Source organism: Narcine bancroftii, chromosome 4 (genome assembly GCF_036971445.1).
Source record: "Narcine bancroftii isolate sNarBan1 chromosome 4, sNarBan1.hap1, whole genome shotgun sequence".
Lineage (NCBI taxonomy): Eukaryota > Metazoa > Chordata > Chondrichthyes > Torpediniformes > Narcinidae > Narcine > Narcine bancroftii.
In genome coordinates, this window is record NC_091472.1 from 16,063,395 (window position 1) to 16,089,753 (window position 26,359).

At 44.4% G+C, this 26,359-nt stretch overlaps 1 protein-coding gene across 4 annotated transcripts in view; it reads right to left on the reverse strand.

The window, feature by feature from the left end:
- LOC138760348 (FERM domain-containing protein 6-like) overlaps positions 1-25,608 on the reverse strand; it is a 114,889-nt gene extending 89,281 nt beyond the window's left edge. For all 4 annotated transcript variants that reach the window (XM_069930818.1, XM_069930819.1, XM_069930820.1 and 1 more), the window contains exon 1: positions 25,363-25,608. The gene's annotated coding sequence lies outside the window, so the exon portion shown is untranslated. The remainder of the gene's footprint in view (positions 1-25,362) is intronic.
- Between the last annotated feature and the right edge of the window lie 751 nt (positions 25,609-26,359).

A 26,359-nucleotide genomic window follows, 5' to 3' on the forward strand; every position in this document is an offset into this window, starting at 1 on the left:
AAACAGGTGGGCTCCATCGGGGGGGGAACAGGTGGGCTCCATCGGGGGGGAAACAGGTGGGCTCCATCGGGGGGGAAACAGGTGGGCTCCATCGGGGGGGAAACAGGTGGGCTCCATCGGGGGGGAAACAGGTGGGCTCCATCGGGGGGGAAACAGGTGGGCTCCATCGGGGGGGAAACAGGTGGGCTCCATCGGGGGGAAACAGGTGGGCTCCATCGGGGGGGAAACAGGTGGGCTCCATCGGGGGGGAAACGTGGGCTCGATCGGGGGGAAACGTGGGCTCGATCGGGGGGAAACGTGGGCTCGATCGGGGGGAAACGTGGGCTCGATCGGGGGGAAACGTGGGCTCGATCGGGGGGAAACGTGGGCTCGATCGGGGGGAAACGTGGGCTCGATCGGGGGGAAACGTGGGCTCGATCGGGGGGAAACGTGGGCTCGTTCGGGGGGAAACGTGGGCTCGATCGGGGGGAAACGTGGGCTCGATCGGGGGGAAACGTGGGCTCGATCGGGGGGAAACGTGGGCTCGATCGGGGGGAAACGTGGGCTCGATCGGGGGGAAACGTGGGCTCGATCGGGGGGAAACGTGGGCTCGATCGGGGGGAAACGTGGGCTCGATCGGGGGGAAACGTGGGCTCGATCGGGGGGAAACGTGGGCTCGATCGGGGGGAAACGTGGGCTCGATCGGGGGGAAACGTGGGCTCGATCGGGGGGAAACGTGGGCTCGATCGGGGGGAAACGTGGGCTCGATCGGGGGGAAACGTGGGCTCGATCGGGGGGAAACGTGGGCTCGATCGGGGGGAAACGTGGGCTCGATCGGGGGGAAACGTGGGCTCGATCGGGGGGAAACGTGGGCTCGATCGGGGGGAAACGTGGGCTCGATCGGGGGGAAACGTGGGCTCGATCGGGGGGAAACGTGGGCTCGATCGGGGGGAAACGTGGGCTCGATCGGGGGGAAACGTGGGCTCGATCGGGGGGAAACGTGGGCTCGATCGGGGGGAAACGTGGGCTCGATCGGGGGGAAACGTGGGCTCGATCGGGGGGAAACGTGGGCTCGATCGGGGGGAAACGTGGGCTCGATCGGGGGGAAACGTGGGCTCGATCGGGGGGAAACGTGGGCTCGATCGGGGGGAAACGTGGGCTCGATCGGGGGGAAACGTGGGCTCGATCGGGGGGAAACGTGGGCTCGATCGGGGGGAAACGTGGGCTCGATCGGGGGGAAACGTGGGCTCGATCGGGGGGAAACGTGGGCTCGATCGGGGGGAAACGTGGGCTCGATCGGGGGGAAACGTGGGCTCGATCGGGGGGAAACGTGGGCTCGATCGGGGGGAAACGTGGGCTCGATCGGGGGGAAACGTGGGCTCGATCGGGGGGAAACGTGGGCTCGATCGGGGGGAAACGTGGGCTCGATCGGGGGGAAACGTGGGCTCGATCGGGGGGAAACGTGGGCTCGATCGGGGGGAAACGTGGGCTCGATCGGGGGGAAACGTGGGCTCGATCGGGGGGAAACGTGGGCTCGATCGGGGGGAAACGTGGGCTCGATCGGGGGGAAACGTGGGCTCGATCGGGGGGAAACGTGGGCTCGATCGGGGGGAAACGTGGGCTCGATCGGGGGGAAACGTGGGCTCGATCGGGGGGAAACGTGGGCTCGATCGGGGGGAAACGTGGGCTCGATCGGGGGGAAACGTGGGCTCGATCGGGGGGAAACGTGGGCTCGATCGGGGGAAACGTGGGCTCGATCGGGGGAAACGTGGGCTCGATCGGGGGAAACGTGGGCTCGATCGGGGGGAAACGTGGGCTCGATCGGGGGGAAACGTGGGCTCGATCGGGGGGAAACGTGGGCTCGATCGGGGGGAAACGTGGGCTCGATCGGGGGGAAACGTGGGCTCGATCGGGGGGAAACGTGGGCTCGATCGGGGGAAACGTGGGCTCGATCGGGGGAAACGTGGGCTCGATCGGGGGAAACGTGGGCTCGATCGGGGGAAACGTGGGCTCGATCGGGGGGAAACGTGGGCTCGAACGGGGGGAAACGTGGGCTCGATAGGGGGGAAACGTGGGCTCGATCGGGGGAAACATGGGCTCGATCGGGGGAAACATGGGCTCGATCGGGGGAAACATGGGCTCGATCGGGGGAAACATGGGCTCGATCGGGGGAAACATGGGCTCGATCGGGGGAAACGTGGGCTCGATCGGGGGAAAACGTGGGCTCGATCGGGGGAAAACGTGGGCTCGATCGGGGGAAAACGTGGGCTCGATCGGGGGGGAAACGTGGGCTCGATCGGGGGAGGGAAACAGGTGGGCTCGATCAGGGAGGGAAACAGGTGGGCTCTATTGGGGAGGGAAACAGGTGGGCTCGATCGGGGGGGGAACAGGTGGGCTTGATCCGATTGGAGGAGTGAAAGGTGGGCCCCAAATGGGGGGAAATGGGTAATAGGTGGGCCCCATCAGTGTTGGTGGGGGGGGAAACAGGTGGGCACAACCGGGGGAGAAGATCATGAGGGCCCGATGGGGGAACAGGTGGGCTCAATCGGGTTGGAGCAGGTGGGCCCGATCAGAGGAAGAGTGGGAGCAAATCATTGTTTTCTGATGGTTTGACAGAGGTTATATGGTTCAGCTGGAGAAAAAGGTCGCTGCTAAATCACTGAGTGAAGGATATAGATATCCCAGGTTGTGCCAGGTAGCCTGATGGGATAAATCCCATCATTATCATAAAAACATGAAAATCAGGTGTAGCGGTAGGCCATTCAGCCCTTTGAGTCTGCTTGGCCATTCAACATGATCATGTGACTTCAGTGCTCTAATGCTGCTTTCTCCCCATTCCCCTTGATCCCATTAGCTGTAAGATCTACATACAACTCCCTTTAGAAAATACCTTACGACTGGTGTCAAACACTTTCTGTGGTGCGAAGTTCCATAAGTTCACAACTATGAGAAAACTTCCTCTCATCTCAGTCCAAAATTGGTTATTCCCTTATCTGTGTCCTGGACTTCTCCAACATTGAAACAGTAATTTCTGTGAGAATTTATGTTTCAATTAGTCTTCTCTCATCTATACACCTACGATTGTGTTCGGTACGACAATAACACTATCTACAAATTCGTTGACGATACCATGGTAGTGGGTTGTATATAAAGGGGCGATGAGTCTGCTTACAGGAGGGAGATTAAAAATTGGCCTGAACAATGCACCAACAACAACCTCACACTCAATGTTATCAAAACCAAGGTGGTGATTTTGACTTCAGGAAAGCCAGTCGTCTACAATCCAATGATCATTGGGGGATCAGAGATGGAGAGGGTGAACAGATTTAAGGTCTTTGGAGTCACTGTCTGGGAGGATCTTTCCTGGACCCAACACACTAATAGTATCGTGAAGAAAGCATGTCAGCACCTCTACTTCCTCAGGAGGTTTGGTATGACACCTGAAACCCCGACAAATTTCCATAGGTGTGTGGTGGAAAGTGCCCAGAAGAATGTAATGGACACAACCCAGGACATCACAGGCAAAACCTTCCCCACTATCGTGAACATCTACAGGGAACACTGCCGTTGGAAAGCAGCAGCAATCATCAATGATCCGCACCAACCAGCAAACGCTCTGTTCTCGCTGCTACCATCATGAAAGAGGTGTCGGTGCCACAAGACTCTCACCACCAGGTTCAGGAACAGCTGCTACCCGAGGGCATGGCAAGATGGCGTAAGGATCAGACGTGCCTTCCAGTCCTCTCCTGACTCTATCTTATTGTTTTGTCTAGAAATGCCAGTTAAAATTCTTTAAAAGTTTAGATAACTTCAGTGCTGTTAATTTAACTTCTGATGGTACAATTGGTGAAAAAGAGCAAATAAAAATGACAACAGATCATCAAAAAACTACATTTTCCAAAAGTTCAAGTTTTGGAGCCTACCTATAGAAAAGACACCGGCACTCAGCATGAAATGGATCCCAGGAGAGTGGTACAGTGTTCGGATGCAGAGCTCTATGTTACATCGGTAGAGCCCCCTAAAGAGGGCACCAAACAGCCTTTAGAACAAAGAGTTACTCAACCGGCTGGGGAAAGGCATCTGTCAACTGTAGCGGTGGTGCTGCAAACTGCACCTCTTGAGATAGAAGAACCTATACAACTTGATGTACTGGGAGAACTTAATACATTATGGACTGGGGAAAACCCCGGGCAGCGTCCTCCAGTCACTGCTGGAGAGGCTGTGGCTGGGGTTTCAACATGCAGTCATATTACAAGGAAGGCAACCAGAATGAAGGAAGGAACAGAAGATCCTTTGGTTATGCAGAAGAAGCAGGAATCTGTTGAGCCAGAATCTCTTCCAATTGAAAAGATTCTTGTGAATCTTGAATCTAAATGATCTTATGCAATGCAGGGATTATCCAAGATTATGACTGAACTTGGTACTAGGTTTAATACCCTGGTGAAAATACATTCTCAACAGATGGCTGAGTTTGGAGCTTTTAAGCTTGAAGTGAGAGATAAATTTAATTTGTGTGAAGAAAATATAGACGAAATACGGGATCAAGTTCTTGATGTGACCAAAATGGTTGAAGACTTACAAACTCAAAATAAAAATTTGGTGAAAAAGATTGATTATTTGGAAAACCAATCCAGACGGAACAATATAAAGATTATTGGTTTGCCGGAAGGTATGGAGGGACCAGACCCAAGAAAATTTTTTACTGAATGGATTCCGCAGGTGCTGGGTCAAGAACATTTCCCGGAAGGTATAATACTGGAACGTGCTCGCAGAGCTTTGCGTAGAAGACCTATTTCATGTCAAAGTCCAAGACCTGTTTTGGTTCGTTGCTTGAATTATTATGACAGAGAAATAATTTTACGAGTGGCTATTAGAAATGCACAACAAAGAAAATCACCCTTGATGATTCAAAACAATCGAGTTTTCTTCTATGCGGATTTGAGTCAAGAGGTTATGTTCCAACGACGGGAATTCAACCCTGCTAAAGAGTTGTTGTGGAAGAAAGGTTATAAGGCAACCTTTAGATATCCACCTGTTTTGAAGGTTTTTCAAGATGGTTATCAATCAAAGTTCTTTGATTCTCCAAAGGAAGCTATAGCATTTGCTCAAGAGCTGCCAATCACTTAGTTTCAACAAAGAAAAAAAAAAGCCGTGCTCCAAGAAGGAATGGTCGTAATGCTGACTCGGCAGTTGGAGCTGATTAAAAGAAGAGTTGTCCTTTTTTTTCTAATGCTTTTTTTCAAAAAAAAGGGATATTAAATAATGATGATGTTAGTTTAAGATGAAGTGAGAGTTGGGGGAGAGAACTGGATAGGCACTATTTTCTGAAAGTCATCTGCTACGTGTGAGTTATCTCACACCCATTTTTTTATTGGGAGTTACCGCATTGGGCGGTTTAGACGGGAGGGGGTATTTTTAACCTCCTACCCGTTTTTTTTTGTATTATTAGATTAAAGAGTGAAGGGGTTCTTTTTTGTTTAAATAATTAAAAAAAATTTTTTGTCCTTTTTTTTCCACTTCTTTCTTTTTTTGATCGTATTAAGAGAGGGTAAGGGGGTAACAGTTGGGCTTTTTTTTCTAATTGTTGTAATACATGTCGAAATTTAAATTTGCTTCTCTTAATGTTCAGGGTTTGAATAATCCTATAAAGCGTAAGAAACTACTTGCTTATTTAAAAAAATTTAAAGTAGATGTGGCCTTTTTACAGGAAACTCATTTGACAGATAAAGAACATTTGAAATTTAAGCGGGACTGGGTTGGACAAGTCTTCTATTCTTCATTTCTTTGGCTTGGCTTCACGGACGAAGATTTATGGAGGGGGTAAATGTCCACGTCAGCTGCAGGCTCGTTTGTGGCTGACAAGTCCGATGCAGACACGGTTGCAGCGGTTGCAGGGGAAAATTGGTTGGTTGTGGTTGGGTGTTGGGTTTTTCCTCCTTTGCCTTTTGTCAGTGAGGTGGGCTCTGCGGTCTTCTTCAAAGGAGGTTGCTGCCCGCCAAACTGTGAGGCGCCAAGATTTGAGGCGATATCAGCCCACTGGCGGTGGTCAATGTGGCAGGCATTGACCTTTGTACCTTTTCTTTGGTGCACCTCTGTCACGGTGGCCAGTGGAGAGCTCGCCATATAACACGATCTTGGGAAGGCGATGGTCCTCCATTCTGGAGACGTGACCACCCAGCGCAGCTGGATCTTCAGCAGCGTGGACTCGATGCTGTCGACCTCTGCCATCTCGAGTACTTCGACGTTAGGGATGAAAGCGCTCCAATGAAACCAACAAGGTCGGGTCAGATACAGCAATGAGCTCTCTGAACCCTTCTCCATTAACAATGGCGTGAAGCAAGGGTGTGTTCTCGCACCAACCCTCTTTTCAATCTTCTTCAGCATGATGCTGAACCAAGCCATGAAAGACCTCAACAATGAAGACGCTGTTTACATCCGGTACCACACGGATGGCAGTCTCTTCAATCTGAGGTGCCTGCAAGCTCACACCAAGACACAAGAGCAACTTGACCGTGAACTACTCTTTGCAGACGATGCCGCTTTAGTTGCCCATTCAGAGCCAGCTCTTCAGCGCTTAACGTCCTGTTTTGCGGAAACTGCCAAAATGTTTGGCCTGGAAGTCAGCCTGAAGAAAACTGAGGTCCTCCATCAGCCAGCTCCCACCATGACTACCAGCCCCCCCACATCTCCATCGGGCACACAAAACTCAAAACGGTCAACCAGTTTACCTATCTCGGCTGCACCATTTCATCAGATGCAAGGATCGACAACGAGATAGACAACAGACTCGCCAAGGCAAATAGCGCCTTTGGAAGACTACACAAAAGAGTCTGGAAAAACAACCAACTGAAAAACCTCACAAATATAAGCGTATACAGAGCTGTTGTCATACCCACACTCCTGTTCGACTCCGAATCATGGGTCCTCTACCGGCATCACCTACGGCTCCTAGAACACTTCCACCAGCGTTGTCTCCACTCCATCCTCAACATTCTTCATTTAATTCAAAGGCAAAAGGAGTTGCGGTTTTGGTACATAAGAATTTACCGTTTCAATTGCAAGACGAGGAGAAAAATGGAGGAAGACTACTTAAGTTGAATTTTATGAACTCTAATGAAGCCTGGACTTTGATTGATGTTTATGCTCCAAACGTTGAAGACACTGCTTTTATTACAGAAATAACTTTATTATTGGGACAAGCTAATTCCAATGTAATGATTGGGGGGGATTTAAATATCGTATTAGAACCGTTATTGGATAAGTATCCAAAGGTAATTAAGAAATCTAAAATGGCGATAATATGGCTAATATGATGAAAGATTTGAATTTAGTTGATATTTGGCGTAGATTTAATCCTGCAGCTGACGTGGACATTTACCCCCTCCTTAAATCTTCATCCGCGAAGCCAAGCCAAAGAAGAATCCTACACAGAAAGTTTTTCTTTTTATTCTTCTCGACATAATTCTTTTTCAAGACTTGATTATTTTTTAATTTCGGCACATTTACAGGATAAGGTTATATCTGTGGATTATAAGGCAAGGTTAGTCTCGGACCATTCATTGTTATTACTGGAATATCAAAGTTCTCAAGTTATACAACATACTTTAAGATGGAGATTTAATACTATGTTACTACAAAAGCCAGAATTTATTGTTTATTTGAGAAAATAAATTGAGGATTTCATTGCTAATAATGTTCACTCTGTTTCTGATCAGTTTGTTTTGTGGGATGCAATGAAAGCTTTTTTACGAGGTCAAATTATCAGTTATGCATCCAAACTGAAGAAAGAGAGAGTTAGAGAAACTGAGGATTTGGAGAAGAAAATAACAATCTGTGAAAAAGAATTTCAAAAGAAAGCTACTGAATTCCAAAAGATCCAATTAACTAATTTAAAGTTGAAGTATAATAAGTTACAGTCATATCGATTTGAATGTCTGTTGAATCGTTCAAAAAATAAATTTTATGAATGGGGTGAGAAAGCTCATAAAGTATTAGCTTGCCAATTAAAAAAAGAACAGTTATCGAGGATTATACCAGCTATTAGAAATAAATCGGGTATTACTTTTAGTCAAAAAGAAATTAACGATGAATTTTGTAATTTTTACAAAAAACTTTATTTGACTGAATGTAAAGAGATAAAAGAAGATGCAATAGACTCTTTTTTGAAAAATATTAATTTACCACAGTTATCACAAGAAGACAGACAAGAGTTAGATAAACCTTTTACGGATAGTGAAATTGAAATGGCTATAAAAGATATGCCAAATGGAAAAGCGCCTGGTGGAGATGGTTTTTCTATTGAGTTTTACAAGACTTTTTATGTTGATATATCTTCCTTATTTAAGAATGTAATACAACAACTTTGTGATACTTTTCAATTACCTGAGTCCTGTTCTAATGCTATAATTACAGTTATACCAAAAAAAGATAAAGTTCCCTTACAGGTAGCTTCTTACCGTCCTATATCTTTGTTAAATGTAGACTATAAAATAGTGGTTAAAGTTATGGCTAATAGGTTGGCTCAGTATTTACCAAAGATAATACATCGTGATCAAACAAGTTTTATAAAAAATAGGTATGCTTCGGATAATATTCTACGATTAATTACTTTGATAAATAGATCAAAATCTCAGAAGAATTATCCAATGGTGGTTTCATTGGATGCAGAAAAGGCATTCGATAGAGTAGAATGGAAGTTTTTATTTAAAGTACTTGAAATGTTTTCGTTTGGTCTCTCATTTATTGGTATGATTAGGGCTCTGAATAATGGTCCGAAAGCTAGAGTTGTTACTAATGGTTTGCTTTCAGAATCCTTTAATTTAACAAGATCTACTAGACAAGGATGTCCATTATCACCCGCCTTGTTTGTTTTAGTTATTGAACCTCTAGCACAATTAATACGTCAGAATGATAGTATCAAAGGTATGAGAGTCTTGAATGAAGATTATAAAATAAATTTATTTGCGGATGACGTTTTGCTGTATTTGGTGGATCCTGATGTTCTTCTGCCAGCACTTCAAGATTCCTTAGAGATTTATGGTCAATTATCTGGTTATAAGGTTAATTGGACTAAAAGTGAAATTTTATCAATTAGTAAAGATGATTATTCAATGTTTAGAAATATTACGAATTTGAAGTGGACGAAACAAATTAAATATTTGGGAATTAATGTTAATACTGACTACCAAAATTTATATTCACTTAATTATCTTCCTTTAATGAAGAAGATTAAGGCAGATTTAGTTAAATGGAAAGATTTACCTTTGGGTTTATTAGGAAGAATTAATACTATAAAAATGAATATTTTTCCTCGTATACAATATTTATTTCAATCAATTCCTTGTTGTTTACAAAAAAAGATTTTTTAAGGATTTATATAAAGTAATTAGGGATTTTTTGTGGAAAGGAAAATTTCCTAGGGTGGCTTTGAAAAAATTGATGTGGGATTTTCAATTTGGAGGGTTACGGCTACATAACTTTCAATTTTATTATGAAGCAGCTCAATTTAGATTTCTTAGTGCATTAATGGCCACACAAGATACGCCTAGTTGGGAACAGATAGAATTGGCAGTTATTTCTGAAAATTTTTCGAATGAATTTTTATTTCGATGGAATAAAAATTTGTTACGAATTTATGATGTACCAATATTGAAACATTTAATGAATTTATGGACAAGTAAATTACATAAAATGGGATTGAAAAATAAGTGGTTGGGAAGATTACCATTATATAACAATCAACTTGTTCCTTTCACGGTATCTAATACTATTTTGAAACAATGAGAGGAGAAAGGAATACATAATTTATCTGACTGTTTTTTAGAAGGTCATTTTTGTTCTTTTGTAGAATTGCAAAAGAGATTTGATATAAGTGGTTATTCTATATTTGTGTATTATCAATTAAGATCTTTTGTAAAACAGGTATGCGGTCGTCAAATGAATTTACTGTCTGAAACTGATTTTGAGAAATATGTGCTCTCATTTCCAAAAAAGGGTTATATATCAGGTTTGTATCGTATTTTGTTGGAAAGTGAAAGTAAAATAGATTGGGATAAAGATAAAATGAAATGGGAAAAAGATTTAAGTTTAACAATAACTGAAGAAAATTGGTCTGAAATCTGCCGTAATAGTGTTCGAAAATTGATTAATGCTAGATTGGCGATGATTAATTATAGTTTTATACATCAATTATATTTAACACCCGAAAATTTTAAAAAATTTGGTTTCAGTAAGTCAGATCTTTGTTTTCGTTGTGATCAGGTTTCTGGTACTTTTTTTTACATGCTGTTTGGTTGTGTGATCGGTTACAACAATTTTGGAAAGTTATTCAATCTGTATTTAATAATCTATATAATCTTCATATTGTATTAGACCCTGATATATTTTTATTAGGGAATATGTAACCGTTGATTGATTTAGAATTAGATAATTACCAGATCTCTTTTATTTATTTAGCGCTGGCAGAGGCCAAGAAATGTATAGCGATTACTTGGAAGAATAGGAATGTCTTTAGATAGGTGGTATTCAGAGATGAAGTTTTGTTTGGTTATGGAAAGAATATCTTTTTCTATACAAGATAAGATGTCTTTTTATGAGTTAAAGTCGACCCCATTTATTGATTATATACAATTTAAATAAGTTTGAATTAATCATTTTTTTTTCTTTAAAAAAACTTTTTTTATTATATTTTTTTTATATATATGTTTTCTTTTTTCTTCTTTTTTTTCTTTTTTTTAGTTTTTTATTATTAGTTGTTTTTTTTCATTTAAGTTCTTTTTGTTTTTGTGTTTTCATATATATTCTTATATAATAAAAAAATTTTGGATTCATAATTAATACTTAATATTTTTTTGTTTTTTTATATATATCTATCTTTTTTTAAGATATATATTTTTATTTTTTTTATTATTATACTAATAGTATTAATTCTTCACTCTTTATCGTGGGGGTGGGGGGGGGTTTTGGGGTTAAAAAGTTTTTTTTTTAGTCTTAGTTTTTAGTTGTTAGGGGGAGATGCCGAGATTGGTATTGTATTAACTATGTTACTTTATACTTGTATTACTTTATTTTGTATTTTTTCTGTACATGAATTACTTACTTTCTTCATATGTTAAAATAAATAAAGTTTCGAGAAAAAAAAGGAACCATCAGACTCCTCAACAACAAACTCAATCAGGGACTCATTTAAGGACTCCTACTCTTTCACATTATTGATTATTTTTCTCTCTGAATTGCACAGTTTGTTTACATGTATTCGTTGAGTACAGTTTTTTTTCACTCCCAATAAGTGATAATTCTGCCTTGCTTGCAGGAATAAGAATCTTAGGGTTGTACGTGATCTGATGTGTGTATTCCGATGTAGAAAAAGCACTAATTAGTTGTAAATTTCCTACTCACTGTTGCATGTTCTGTATGGAATTCCAGTCAATAGTACCATATCTCTAGACTGCTGAGTTGAAGTGAATTTTTACCACCCTGTGCCACAAGCTCCCTGGATCACTTGATCTCTTTTGCTCAAATAGCTTCCTGCTGATCTGAGCTTTTCAACTCCAACTGCCTGAGTCACCTGACTCCAATTGCTAGGTGCCGCCTTCAGATAAAATCCCTGTTGAAGTCTGCTACACCGACAATAAATCTGAATTGTTCTTCACAATTCCATTGAGTATAACCCTAGTCTCTCTGGTCTTTCTTCATAGATCAGTCTTGCTATCCATATCCATATCCAGTCTTGTCAATCTACACTGCTCACACTCAATATTAAGAATGCCCTTCCTCAGATTAAGAGAACAAAACGATACTCAATGCTCAAGGTGTGACCTCACCAAAGCAGTAAGACCTCCTTGCTGCTATATTCAAAACTTCTTACAACAAAGGCCAATGTGCTGCTTGTTTTCTTCACAGACTGCTGTACTTGTATTCCAACCCCAATTTTAATGTCTCCTTAATGTATAAAAATAAACAGACTAAGATGCCCACCCCATTCCTGGGACTAAAGTTTTTAATGCTTAGAGACATTTCGCCTGTCTAACACCATTTGAAGGCCTTTTGCAGGGATTGGATATCAGTCAATGCGGGAATGTATGAAAAATGGCAAAACACAGCCAACAGCATGTCATTTGCAGGAGGGAGCTCACTGCCTCTACAAACCAATTCCACAAGATCTTTGCTATCTACCTCCAATGGGGCCTCAGTTTAGCATTCTCTCAGTACTGTGAGCATTGTCCTGGAATATGGGCACAAATCTTTCTGCCCAAATGGGCAGAAAGATAGGCTTGAAGGTTTACCAGCTGCTTCAGGGCTCAGGCAGCACACATTAACACCAATGTCCTTAGTACGCCTGGTGACATCAGTGATATATTTCATATTTTACTGGCAACTCCCTTCCCCCACATCAGAACCCAGTGTCCTGCTCATCTGATCTACACACGGGAGGGTGGCTGTTAGTTCTGCTTGCCACACCAGGGATGTAACTGTAGACCCTCACCACCTCCATTAATTTCTTTCATGCTGGTCACGGTGCAGAAAACCTGCTGCTCATTCAAAGCACAATCCACAGTTAAGTTCCAAGCACAGCACAATTCTCAGCAAGGGAGGTGAGCCTTTCTTTCCAGGCAAGGCTTGGCCAAGCACTTCAAAACGTTTTAGCTTCAGTAATCCATTCTTTCAGCACTTTTCCAGTCGTTGGAAAGGCAACTTCTGTAAATGAACAAAACTTCCTGTTGTACACTTTTAAAAAAATATTTGCATGTGTTAAGCAGGGTTCTGAACCGTTTTTTCTAGAGTGAAGGGCCTGCACAGGTCTGGGGGCACACGTAGTGCAAGTCCTCAGTAACACAAAGCGACATGGACTCTTTCTTTATTCATTCACCGGATATGCTACTTTGATGTGTAAGATGCCACTTGAACATTGCATTGCTAAAATTTATTATCCATTGTGTTGTTGTGGACAGCAAAAAAGGATTTCAAAGTTTGCAGAGGGATCTGGACCAGCTGTAAAAATGGGCTGAAAAACAGCAGATGGAATTTAATGCGGACAAGTGTGAGGTGTTGCACTTTGGAAGGACCAAACAAGGAAGGGCATAAACAGTAAAAAAAAAGTAGTAACTGAGGGGAGAGGGATCTGGGAATACAGATACACAATTGCCTGAACAAAGCTTCATGGGGGGAATAGGGTCGTAAAGAGGGCTTTTGGCAGATTGGCCTTCATAAATCAAAGCATTGAGTCTAGGAGTTGGGATGTAATGGTAAAGTTGTGTAAGACCAAATTGGGAGTATTGTGTGCAGTTTTGGTCACCTAACTACAGGAAGGATATCAATAAGATTGAAAGAGTGCAGGGCAGATTTACTAGGATGTTGCCTGGACTTCAGGAACTGAGTAACAGGGAAAAGTTAAACAGGTTAGGACTTTATTCCCTAGAGTGTAGAAAAATGAGAAGAGATTTGAGAGAGGTGTACAAAATTATGAGGGGCATAGACAGAGTAAATGTCAATAGGCCTTGTCCACTGAGGGTAGGTGAGATACAAACCAGAGGACATGGGTTAAAGGTGAATGGGGTAAAGTGGAGCGTGGAATTAGCTGTCTGCTGAAGTGGCTCAATTTTCACATTTAAGAAAAATTTGGATAGGTATATGGATCAGAAACCCTGGCAAATGTCTACAGAGGTGTGGTGGAAAATGTGCTGACTGGCTGCATCATGGTCTAGTATGGATACACCAATACCCTTGAGTGTAAAGCCCTCCAAAAGGTAGTGGACACAGCCCAGGACATCACAGACAAACATCTACAGGGAATGTTGCTGTCGGAGAGCAGCAGCAATCATTCAAGACCCACGCCACTCAGCACAATCTCTGTTCTCACTGCTGCCATCAGGAAAGAGGTATAGGTGCCACAAGACTCGCACCACCAGGTTCAGGAACAACTGCTCCTCCTCCACCATCAGATTCCTCCACCATCAGATTCCTCAACCACAAACTCAATCAGGGACTCATTTAAGGGCTCTTACTTGTGCACTTAATTGCTTTCTTTTTGTTCTCTCTGTATTGCACAGTCAGTTTGTTTATATTCATTATCTGTTCACAGTTCTTTGTTTGTTTACATTTTACACTGTGTACAGTTTATATTTTGCACTACCAATTAGTGCCATATCCACAGGAAAAAGGAATCTCAGGGTTGTATGTAATGTCATGTATGTACTCCGATACTAAATCTGGGAGGGGTACGGAGGGTGTAGGTTAGTAAGAAAAGGCAGTATAATAGTTCAGAACAGACTAGAAGGGCTGAAGGGATTGATTCCGTGCTGTAACTACACTTTTACCAAGCAGATGAGAAATCAGTCAAATGTCAATCACATTGATCGGTCTAAGATCCCAGAAAGGCCTGAAGGCCGACTGGATGAGAATGACACATTGATGGGTAGGTCTGTCGACAATGCAGACGGTGACTGAAGCCAATTGTATTTTTTTTTAGTTCAGATCGATTTAATTAGCAAATTTAATTTCCTGGTCAGATTTGAACTCGTGTCTGAATCTGCGCTCCAAAACTAACTAATAATTTAATCCTGCAAAAAGCATTAAAACTAATCCAATCTATGAATTTACTGAAACATTAAATTTGCACAAAATTTTAGCACCACTTTTTTTTCTTGCACTAACTGTAAACTGATTATTTATCTATCTTTTATTGTTATTGTTTTCCATTTGGAGGCAGTTTTTAATGATTTGCTGCTGCAGTTGTTTTTTTTTTAAATAGAAGTGCCTGTTTGGCTGCAGCAAGTTAGAATTTTGGTGCATATGTACATCGTACTTGAGTGCATGTCAATGAACTCATTTTCATTACCATTAGCTCCCGCCACTCCAGGATTCCATTGTTTGCACAAGACTTCAGCATCTGCAGCTTTTGTGCTCCTCCCAGGTTGATGTACTTTAGAATAACGTTTTTCCTTCTACAAGGCACAAACTAGAAGGGCCTTGTAGAAAAATGTTTTAGACAGGCAGACCTTTCCAGCCCTCAGGCACGGGCCGCCCAATTGCACCCAGGTGACTTACAACCCTGGTTCATTTCAAAGGGTGGAAGGAAAGCAGATTCGGGGGAGAAGGTACAAACTCCTTACAGACAACGCTGGATTCAAATCTGGGTCACTGATGCCGTAGCAGCGTTAAGCTAGCCACTATTCTAACCATGCCACCACATAGAACCGTAATGTTCTCTGATTCTAAGCTGTTTGCTTCATTTTGGTGTGTTCTTTGGGCATTCCAAGATCATTCAGAATACAGTCATTTCATTCAAATCTATAAATGAATTCCTTTTCTACTTTCATTTTTTAAACGCAGGTTCTCTTCCAACAATGACCTGAAAATGAATAGCACAGGACATTGGCCCAACATTGAAGTATAAACACCTTTCCTCAATGAATAGCTTTTATTTCATGGCTTTTGTTTTAAATAGCAATGGGAACAGTTAAAAAATGTAGCAGTGACCTGACATAAATGGCATGGCATTCATCAAAGAAAAGCCCTGCAGATTTGGGGTCAGATTTCGTCGAGAACAGCAAGCCGGGATCTTGAAATGTGTGAACCACGAGATTGACAGGAACAGAGCCCAGTGCAATTTGAGCTGTGTAAGTATGTGCAGAAAGAGATGAACAGCTGCTCCCTGGGACATCTGCACTCAAGGTTTTCTCTACTGATCCCGAGGGATTGGGAACTCCTAAGGTCCGAGTGGCAAACCGGAAGCATTTCAGACGATTTAATGCTGTTTGTCGTACTGTTGGGGAAGGGAGTGTTGAGGAGAAGAGCAGCTGCCACGCAATAAAACCCTTGCCCTTGTCCTCCTTCTGCTTTCCGTGGTGTCACTTCAAGATTTCACACTTGGCAGGTGCAACAAGGAGCTACTCAACCCTTCAAACATGACTGAAGACTTTGAGGGAAAATCTCTTTCCTCCCAAGATTATCTTTGATAACCAGAGACACATTCTGAAAACGAGATGATTGCTAATCAATGTTACATGTGGTTAACTCACGTTCGTGATTGAGCATGCCGCACAGGTGGGATCTCTTGCGAACAGAGGTGACCCTGACCAGGAGGGACAGATTGCACCCGATCTGGAAGGGGGGTCCAATATCCTGGCAGCGAGACTTGCTAGTGCTGCTCAGGAGGGACTAAACTCGATTGGCTGGGGAGATGGGCCCAGAGCAGTGATGAGGCAAACACTGTAGTCAAAGAGAAAGGCAGGATCACAAGAAAGAGAGAGGAAAGACCAATAGCTTAAACAACATTTCAGTGCAAGAGGCTGAACACGTAGTTGGAGCAAGGGGGACTGGGAAAGGTGGCTGAGAGAAGGGCAAGACTGGCAATTCACTGTTCCAAACTACAGATGCTACAGGTGCGATAGAGGGGCAGGTAAGATGAGGGAAGACACAACAGTGCCGAGAGAGGATATTCTTGACAGATTGCAAATGAAGTTTATATGGGTAGAACTTAGAAACAAGAAGGGAATGATCACTTTGATGGGAATGTATAATAGGCGCCCCAACAGTCAGTGGGAATTGTTGGACCAGATATGTAGGCAGATCGGGAGATAGCTGGAAAAAATGACAGGGAGATTTTAATTTCCCTGATAATGACTGGGTTCCAGGGGCTAGTACAGGGTGGAATTTGTGAATGAGAAACTCAGCAGATCACACTGGATCCACAGGAAGTAAAAGGCAGTCAACATTTCGGGCCCGAGCCCTTCGCCAATGAATCTCAATGACCTGTGGGTCTAACTGGAATTTGTTGCAAGTGTAGCCAGGAAGGCTTCTTAAATAAACATATTGAGAGCCCTAGTGGAGAATACCTCCTCTTATGGAGTAAAATAGAGCAAGTGACTGAAATGTCAGTAGGGGAACAATTTGGGACCAGTGACCATGGAGTTTAAAAAATAGGTGTGCAGTAAGGCAGGACTGTTCCACATCTGGAAGCACTTACAGAGAGAGAGAGAGAGAGAGAGAGAGAGAGAGAGAGATAAACAGAACTCTTACCAACCTAAAACACAAAATCTGTTTCTTTCTCCATATTCTCTCCTATGCTTATCTGAAGGTCTATCATGCAATGTTCTCTTCAACCTGAGCAAAAGCATTGGCTGATCACAAAGAAAAGCTCATTATCTATTTTATCTTTTAATTTGCTTCCCTATTAAATGGATCAGCAGTGATGGTCGGTCGACAACTGATAGCAAAAGGTATAAGACACTTGAATAATATGACAAACAGGCCATATGGCCTCTTGAGCCTGTTCTGCCATTCAACAGATGGCTGATCTGGCTCCCCCTCAACTCCATTTTCCTGGCTATTTGACTCCACTCTGCTGCGGACACTCTGTCTCAGCCTTCACTGAGAGGGTGGACAAAAGTGGTTGACTTTCTTTGGGTGCTTGGAGGCTGAGGGGAGACCTGATAGAGGTTCGAATAGGGTAGACAGTCAGAATCCTTCTTTCATGGTAAAAGTGTCAAATACGAGAGGGGCAGGGGGAGGAGTGGAGGGGGGAATTTAGAGCAGATGTGCCTTTAAAGTTTTTTTTTAGGGGTCTGGAATGGAATGGAATGCTAGGGCGAGTAGGGGAAGCAGCTATGATAGCATTGTTTTAGAGGCTTCTAGACAGACACGTAAATATGAAGGGAAAGGAGGGGTATGATTCGGGTGCAGCAGTAGGGATTGAGTTTAATTTGGGCATCATGTTCGGTGCAGGTATCACAGGTCAAAGGGCTGGTTCCTGTGCTGTACAGAAATTTCATGAGTTAGGGGGAACGAAACGTAACACTTCTAAGTTTGCTGAAGACACGTTTTTATAGCATCGCAGGAGATCACATTGTGTTTATTCCAGGTCTCAGATAATTGATATTGGTCTGCGTCCTTGACATATTACATTAGTCCGTCACCTATTTTCTGTTACTTATTCATGCACACCAGGCACACACCCACACTAGAGGCAATTGTCACAGCAGCAAATTAACTGACTAGCGCGGCTTTGGGAAAATGGGAAGAAACTGGATCAACCGGGGAAATCTGCAGTTATAGGGAGTCAGCATAAAAGAGTATTGAGATAAACAAAGTTAAAAAGGAATTTGCTTATCAATTAAAAAAGCTTTAACTTGATAATAACAAAAAAGGTATTATTTCAAAATTATATTTTTCTTTCATTCGTTAAGAAGAAATAAAATAACCAGCTTCAAAACAATCTTTTATCGTTTTAATCCCCATTTGATTCTACATCTTTAAAAATTGATTATTAAGAGTAAAAGGAAAACATTTATTTTGGATATAAAGGCGTTTTACGTGAAATCTTACTTTCCCCACCTATCTCATAATCTATTTTACTCTATAATTCAATGTTTCAGTATAGCTGGATCTTTATAGTTTCAGTATAGCTTGGTATTCCATTTATAAATAAATTCTAGTGTGATTTTGCATCTATTTTAGTTAATTCTACATTATCTAAATCAAACAAGCCATTAATAAATTTAAACTGAGCAGCTTTTTAATAATTTTGAAAATGTGAAATGTGTAGCTATCGCTTGGAACTCTGATGTGGATTTGGGAAAGCAGAGATGGCACATCGAAATGAGATCTTGTGTTCCTCTTGAAAAAAAATAACAATTTGTCTGATAAATATAATTTCTTTCTGAAAATATGGAGCCCATATCTCCAACAAGTTGGTTTGAAAATGTAAGCTCTCAATAGCTTGTCCTGATGGTGGTTCTTGGTTTCACGGCGCTTGATTTGAATTTATATACTCATTGATAATCTCCTTTCTTCTTTCTTTCTTAGGGGTATTTTGGGAGGGAGTGGGGTGGTCGAGAGGGAGGGATTAGGTTGTATTCCACATGTATTGTCTTTTATATATATATATATATATATATATATATATATATAAATCTTTCTTTTTCCTTTTTCTTTGGCTTGGCTTCGCGGACGAAGATTTATGGAGGGGTAAAGTCCACGTCAGCTGCAGTCTCGTTTGTGGCTGACAAGTCCGATGTGGGACATGCAGACACGGTTGCAGCGGTTGCAAGGTAAAATTGGTTGGTTGGGGTTGGGTGTTGGGTTTTTCCTCCTTTGTCTTTTGGCAGTGAGGTGGGCTCTGCGGTCTTCTTCAAAGGAGGTTGCTGCACGCCGAACTGTGAGGCGCCAAGATGCATGGTTTGAAGCGAGATCAGCCCACTGGCGGTGGTCAATGTGGCAGGCACCAAGAGCTTTCTTTAGACAGTCCTTGTACCTCTTCTTTGGTGCACCTCTGTCTCAGTGGCCAGTGGAGAGCTCGCCAAATAACACGACCTTGGGAAGGCGATGGTCCTCCATTCTGGAGACGTGACCCACCCAGCGCAGCTGGATCTTCAGCAGCGTGGATTCGATGCTGTCGGCCTCTGCCATCTCGAGTACTTCGATGTTGGAGATGAAGTCGCTCCAATGAATGTTGAGGATGGAGCGGAGACAACGCTGGTGGAAGCGTTCTAGGAGCCGTAGGTGGTGCCGGTAGAGGACCCATGATTCGGAGCCGAACAGGAGTGTGGGTATGACAACAGCTCTGTATACGCTAATCTTTGTGAGGTTTTTCAATTGATTGTTTTTCCAGACTCTTTTGTGTAGTCTTCCAAAGGCGCTATTTGCCTTGGCGAGTCTGTTGTCTATCTCGTTGTCGATCCTTGCATCTGATGAAATGGTGCAGCCGAGATAGGTAAACTGGTTGACCGTTTTGAGTTTTGTGTGCCTGATGGAGATGTGGGGGGGCTGGTAGTCATGGTGGGGAGCTGGCTGATGGAGGACCTCAGTTTTCTTCAGGCTGACTTCTAGGCCAAATATTTTGGCAGTTTCCGCAAAACAGGATGTCAAGCGCTGAAGGGCTGGCTCTGAACACATTTATATATATATATATATATATATATTATATATATATATTTATATATATTTTATATATATATATTTATATTTTTATATATATAAATATATTAAAAAATATATATATATACACAAATATATATATATATATATATAAATATATATATAAATAAAAATATATATTTAAATATATAAATATATACACACACACATACACACATATTTTTTTAAATTTATTTATTTTTTAATTGAATGTATTGTGGTTTTAAAATTGTAAATAAAATATTTTTAAAAAGGAATTTGTTTTTACACTTTATACAGTTCAGAACTTCATTACTATCCACTATACCACCAATTTTACTGTCATCCGAAGACTTCCAACGTCAACTACATTCTCATCCAAATCATTAAACAGATGATGAGCCACAGTGGACCTAATACCGATCCCTTCAACACAGTACTGGTTACCATGTTTCCATGCTGAGAAACAACCATCTACTGCCACCCAACATCAAGCCAATCCTGTATTCATTTGGGCACCTCACAGTAGATCTCATAAGATCCAACTTTCCTGACAAGCCTATCATGTGGGACCTTGTCAGAGGCCTTTGTAAGATAATGTCCATCACCCTACCTTCTTCAGTCCTCTAGGACACTTCTTCAAAAAGCAGAGGGCTACAGATAAAGTAAATGCAAGTGGGCTTTTCCCACTGACATTAGGGGAGATACAGACCTGTAACGATTTGCCACAGCTTACAAACAAACAAAAAAGACATCACTCGTTTCTTTCAGCACATCGTGAAGTCGACTTTCTTTGGTTATTCCTTAAACCCAACATTGCATTCTTCAACTCCCCAAACACGACCCAGCCAAACCCTTGTGACCTTCTCATTGGCTCATGGGTGACCCTGACACTCTCACTCTCCTGACGAAGGTAAGTATGCAACTGTGATAATCCACAGGGCATGGGTTAAGGGGAAAAGTTGAAGGGGAACATTGGGAGGAATTTCTTCACACAGAAGTATGGAATGAGCTGCCAGCTGAAGTGGTAAATGCAGGCTCAATTTTAACATTTAAGAAAAATTTGGACAGGAACATGGATGGGAGAGGTACGAATGGGTATGGAATGGGTGCAGGTCAGTGAGACTAGGCAAAATAATAGTTTGATACAGATTAGAAGGGCCCAAGAGGCTGTTGTTGTCTTTCCAAATGAAGATAGATCCTGTCTCTCAGAGATATATCTCCCACCAAACTCACTAGCCTGTAGTTCCTTGTCCTTACAGCCCTTCTTAAAGGGCACAACATTAGCCAATCCTTCACTTGTGGCTTAACAATGATCCCAATGACTCTGCCAGAACCCTAGTTTGATAGTGCAGGATACTATCGCCAATGTATATATTTGTATATAGTAGTGATTGGCGGAGAGCCGTAGCCAGGCCTACTGGCAAGTCATAAAGGGCTACTCCTAACCAGACCCAGGTCAGTCTGGACTGGTCAACTTCGATGCACTACACTGTTAATAAAAGCCTTGGTTTGAGTCAACAAGTCTTTGAGTCATTCGACACGCTACACCCACCAATTCTTTTCCCAGCATTGCGCAATGTCCTAGGGTATTTGTGCATGCCATAATGATTTAACCATTTTTATATGCTTTAAGACCACTGGCATGTCATCTTTGGAATGAGGATAAGTTTCAAGACATCGCTATCCTCTTCCCTGAGTTGTCCATTTTCTGTGGCTCCACATATAGACACGGACAAGTTGCTCTTGTGTCTTGGTGTGCGCTTGCAGGCGCGTCAGATTGGTGTGAACTACTCTTTGCCGCTTTAGTTGCCCATTCAGAGCCAGCTCTTCAGTGCTTGACGTCCTGTTTTGCGGAAACTGCCAAAATGTTTGGCCTGGAAGTCAGCCTGAAGAAAACTGAGGTCCTCCATCAGCCAGCTCCCCACCATGACTACCAGCCCTCCCACATCTCCATCGGGCACACAAAACTCAAAACCGTCAACCAGTTTACCTATCTCGGCAAGGATCGACAACGAGATAGACAACAGACTCGCCAAGGCAAATAGCGCCTTTGGAAGACTACACAAAAGAGTCTGGAAAAACAACCAACTGAAAAACCTCACAAAGATTAGCGTATACAGAGCCGTTGTCATACCCACACTCCTGTTCGGCTCTGAATCATGGGTCCTTTACCGGCATCACCTACGGCTCCTAGAACGCTTCCACCAGCGCTGTCTCCATTCCATCCTCAACATTCATTGGAGCAACTTCATCTCCAACATCGAAGTACTCGAGATGGCAGAGGCCGACAGCATCGAATCCACACTGCTGAAGATCAAACTGCGCTGGGTAGGTCACGTCTCCAGAATGGAGGACCATCGCCTTCCCAAGATCGTGTTATATGGCGAGCTCTCCACTGGCCACCGAGACAGAGGTGCACTGAAGAAGAGGTACAAGGACTGCCTAAAGAAATCTCTTGGTGCCTGCCACATTGACCATCGCCAGTGGGCTGATATCGCCTCAAATCGTGCATCTTGGCACCTCACAGTTTGGCGGGCAGCAACCTCCTTTGAAGAAGACCACAGAGCCCACCTCTCTGTCAAAAGGCAAAGGAGGAAAAACCCAACACCCAACCCCAACCAACCAATTTTCCCTTGCAACCGCTGCAACCGTGTCTGCCTGTCCCGCATCGGACTTGTCAGCCACAAACGAGACTGCAGCTGACGTGGACATTACCCCTCCATAAATCTTCGTCCGCGAAGCCAAGCCAAAGAAGAACATATAGACAACATATCAGGGAACATTCTCTAACGTGAAGCACGAAAGTCTGCAGACGCAGCGACTGTGGTAAAATCACAATGCCAGAGAAATTCAGCACGTACTCTATGCAGCAAAGATAAAGATACAAAAACCAATGTTTTGGGCTTGATCCCTTCATCAAGAGATCAAAGGAGTATTCTCTTCCTCGTTACCCTTTTGCTCTTAATACACTCCTAGAATCTCTTTATCTTATATACAAGCCATCAGAGCAGAAATAGGTCATTCAGCCCATCGAGTCTGCCTCGCCATTTAAACATGAGCTGATCAATTTTCCCACTCAGCCCCACTGCCCGGCCTTCTCCCCAGAACCTTCGATGCCCTGGCTCATCAAGAACCTATCAATCTTTGTCTTAAATACACCTTCCACAACCACCTGTAGCACCAAATTCCACAGAAGAAATTCCTCTGCATCTCTGTTCTAAGTGGACTCCCTTCAATCCTGAAGTTGGACCCTCTTGTCCTAGACTCTTCCACCATGAGAAACCTTTCAACATTTACCTGTTCACTTTTTGTCCTCCTGTTTTCCCTCTTCAGTGTACTCTTCCATTTCTTATACTCCTCGAGGGACTCACTTGATCCAGCTGTCTATATCTGACCTCTGCTTTCCTTTTTCTTGACCAGGCCCTCAATATCTCTGTCAAGCAGTATCCCTGTATCCTGCCTGCATTTGCCTTAAGTCAAAACACAAGGCTGGAGAAACTTAGCAGGTCAAACAGCGTACCCTATATCATAAAGATAGATACATAACCAACGTTTCAGGCTTGAGCCCTTCCTTCATCATGGTATTGAAAAAAAGTCAGCAGGTGCCCAAACAAAAGGTGGGAGGGGGAGGGGCATGGTCCCAAAGGCAGGTGACCGGTGGATAAGGGAGGGAGGGCACAGCAGCAAGCTGGGTGAGGAGGGATGGCTCTGTGAATGAAGAGGGAAGGGGTGGAGAGCTGGAGGAAAGAAGACATGGGGAAACCAGAGGAAACCGGAGGAAAGAAGACATGGGGAAACCAGAGGAAACCGGAGGAAAGAAGACAAGGGGAAACCGGAGGAAAGAAGACAAGGGGAAACCGGAGGAAAGAAGACAAGGGGAAACCGGAGGAAAGAAGACAAGGGGAAACCGGAGGAAAGAAGACAAGGGGAAACCGGAGGAAAGAAGACAAGGGGAAACCGGAGGAAAGAAGACAAGGGGAAACCGGAGGAAAGAAGACAAGGGGAAACCGGAGGAAAGAAGACAAGGGGAAACCGGAGGAAAGAAGACAAGGGGAAACCGGAGGAAAGAAGACAAGGGGAAACCGGAGGAAAGAAGACAAGGGGAAACCGGAGGAAAGAAGACAAGGGGAAACCGGAGGAAAGAAGACAAGGGGAAACCGGAGGAAAGAAGACAAGGGGAAACCGGAGGAAAGAAGACAAGGGGAAACCGGAGGAAAGAAGACAAGGGGAAACCGGAGGAAAGAAGACAAGGAGAAACCGGAGGAAAGAAGACAAGGGGAAACCGGAGGAAAGAAGACAAGGGGAAACCGGAGGAAAGAAGACAAGGGGAAACTGGAGAAGTCGATGTTAATGCCACCCGGTTGGAGAATCAAGTGCTGTTCCTCCAATTGACCGGTGGTCTTGGTTTGACAGCGAATAACGCCACGGACAGACCTCGGGGAGATCCCGACACATGGTGCGTCTCTCCGCTGGAGATCACTCCCACTGATCCCCAAGTGCTTCACTTGAATGGACTTCGACCAGGGGGTCTGCAGACGGTTTTACTTCTGCCTTTGTCCTTTTCAGGGGCCAGCTGGTAAATTCTAGCAAACCGACAGAGGCAATCGCATTCTCTTCCAACAAATCAGTCTGTTTAGAGAGTTCACGGGTCCCCGCAGCGGGTCCCGACACTTGCTTAAGGCTGCAAGTCCCCTCTCACCTCGAGTGCTTGTTTTATCCACAAGTACATCATTGCATCTTGTTTGACCAAACGTTACGAATGATGGGGCGTGGAGCACAGTTTCCATTCTTATTCCCACGGACAAAATAACAAATTGCAGAGAGCAGAAAGTCTGCTTTCACCGTGGAAGAGAGGCAAAGACACAATTCTGGAGTTGCACTTGATCGAGCAAAGGTGTCCAGCCCACGCTTCAGCAAGGGGTGAATCCGATGAAGAGAGATCCAGCGGCGGTGGCTCTCGCCTGCGCGACAGTGTCCCCTCGACGGAAACCCCAAACTTCAGAAATCGGTCGCCCCTTCACTGCCCCAGGCCGAACCCTCCTGTCCGCTGGTCGGCTTGAAACGCAGGCAGACAAGCTGGAGGGTCTCAAGACGCCCGGGTCCAGCATTTCTGTGCGTCTGCAACCCCCCCCCCCACTTCCCCTCTTCCTCCTGTGTCTCCCTCCGTTGGTCTGAACCTGCACACCAGCCAAATCTTTAGACCGGACTTTCCCTCCCTCGTCTGGAAATCCCAGCACAAAGGGGGGGACCAAGTGCCCCCCCAGGACTTCGAGAAATGAAAGCAAACGGAGGCTTCCCTCTGTCTCACCTCGCATCGACTCGGCCAGGAAAAGGACGGGACCCACCCAATGTTAGCCGAGGGGAGTGGAGTCCCTCCACCCAGCACTGGGCAAGGGAGCTGCGCGACGCCCACCCCCACTCTCCAACCGGCTCGCACAGCAGGACTCTCGATCCCCACCCGTCTGGCCCGGCGCACTGAGGGTTTACCTTCTCCGCACTGCCCCGAGCTCTTCCAAGGCTTCGCCCAACTTCTCTCTGCTCAGTCTTTGCCCCGCAACTCATTTCAAGGGGGCCGCCTTCACACGGCAACGATCGGGACACGAATCCCGCTGGCTGAAGGTCGGAGGCTGGGGAACCTCCTCCCGGCAGAACGTCGTCACAGGTGGGATTCCCAGCGCCAAGGGAGCAAAGCCCCAGCAGCCGCCGGCCTTTCGCTGGGTCAACAACACCATGCCGACAGCAACGGGGAGGGGAGCGGGTGCGCGTGCACGCAGCCGCCGGCGTGCTCGCGCCCCTTCAAACGGGCGGGGGTGGGCAGCAAGATACAAGGGTGAGGTGGGCAGAAATACTCAGCCGGGCGGACAACATCCACGGAGAGAGAAGCAGATTTGGTCAGAGTCCCTTTAAGGTGGTGGGGAGGAGGGGGGAGGAGGGGGGAGGGGAGGGGGAGGGGAGGGGGGAGGAGGGGGGAGGGGAGGGGGGAGGAGGGGGGAGGAGGGGGGGGAGGGGGGAGGGGGAGGGGAGGGGGGAGGAGGGGGGAGGGGGGAGGGGGAGGGGAGAGGGGGAGGAGGGGGAAGGGGAGGAGGGGGAGGGGAGGAGAGGAACACAGAATTGGTCACTCCTGGCTGAATATTTCCAGCATTTTTTTTAATTGTATGTTGGGAACTCAAGGAGGTCAAGATATATTACCCTACATTTTGAGCCTTTCCTCAAGGAATAGCAAAGAACAGAAATGTGTCAGCATAAAAACTGAAGTTTACTGCAGTCACAGAGTCTGGACGCTTCCATGTTTCATCCTATGTTTTCCTTGCACAATATATACAGATATTATGTTTGGGACACGTTTGTCCTTTATTTGCCACATAATTTTAAATTTGCAATCAAACAATTCACATGCCAGACTTTATTCAATGTTATTTATACACACTTTGGTTTGACCACATGGAAATTACAGCATGTTTTATACATAATTGCCCCCCCCCCA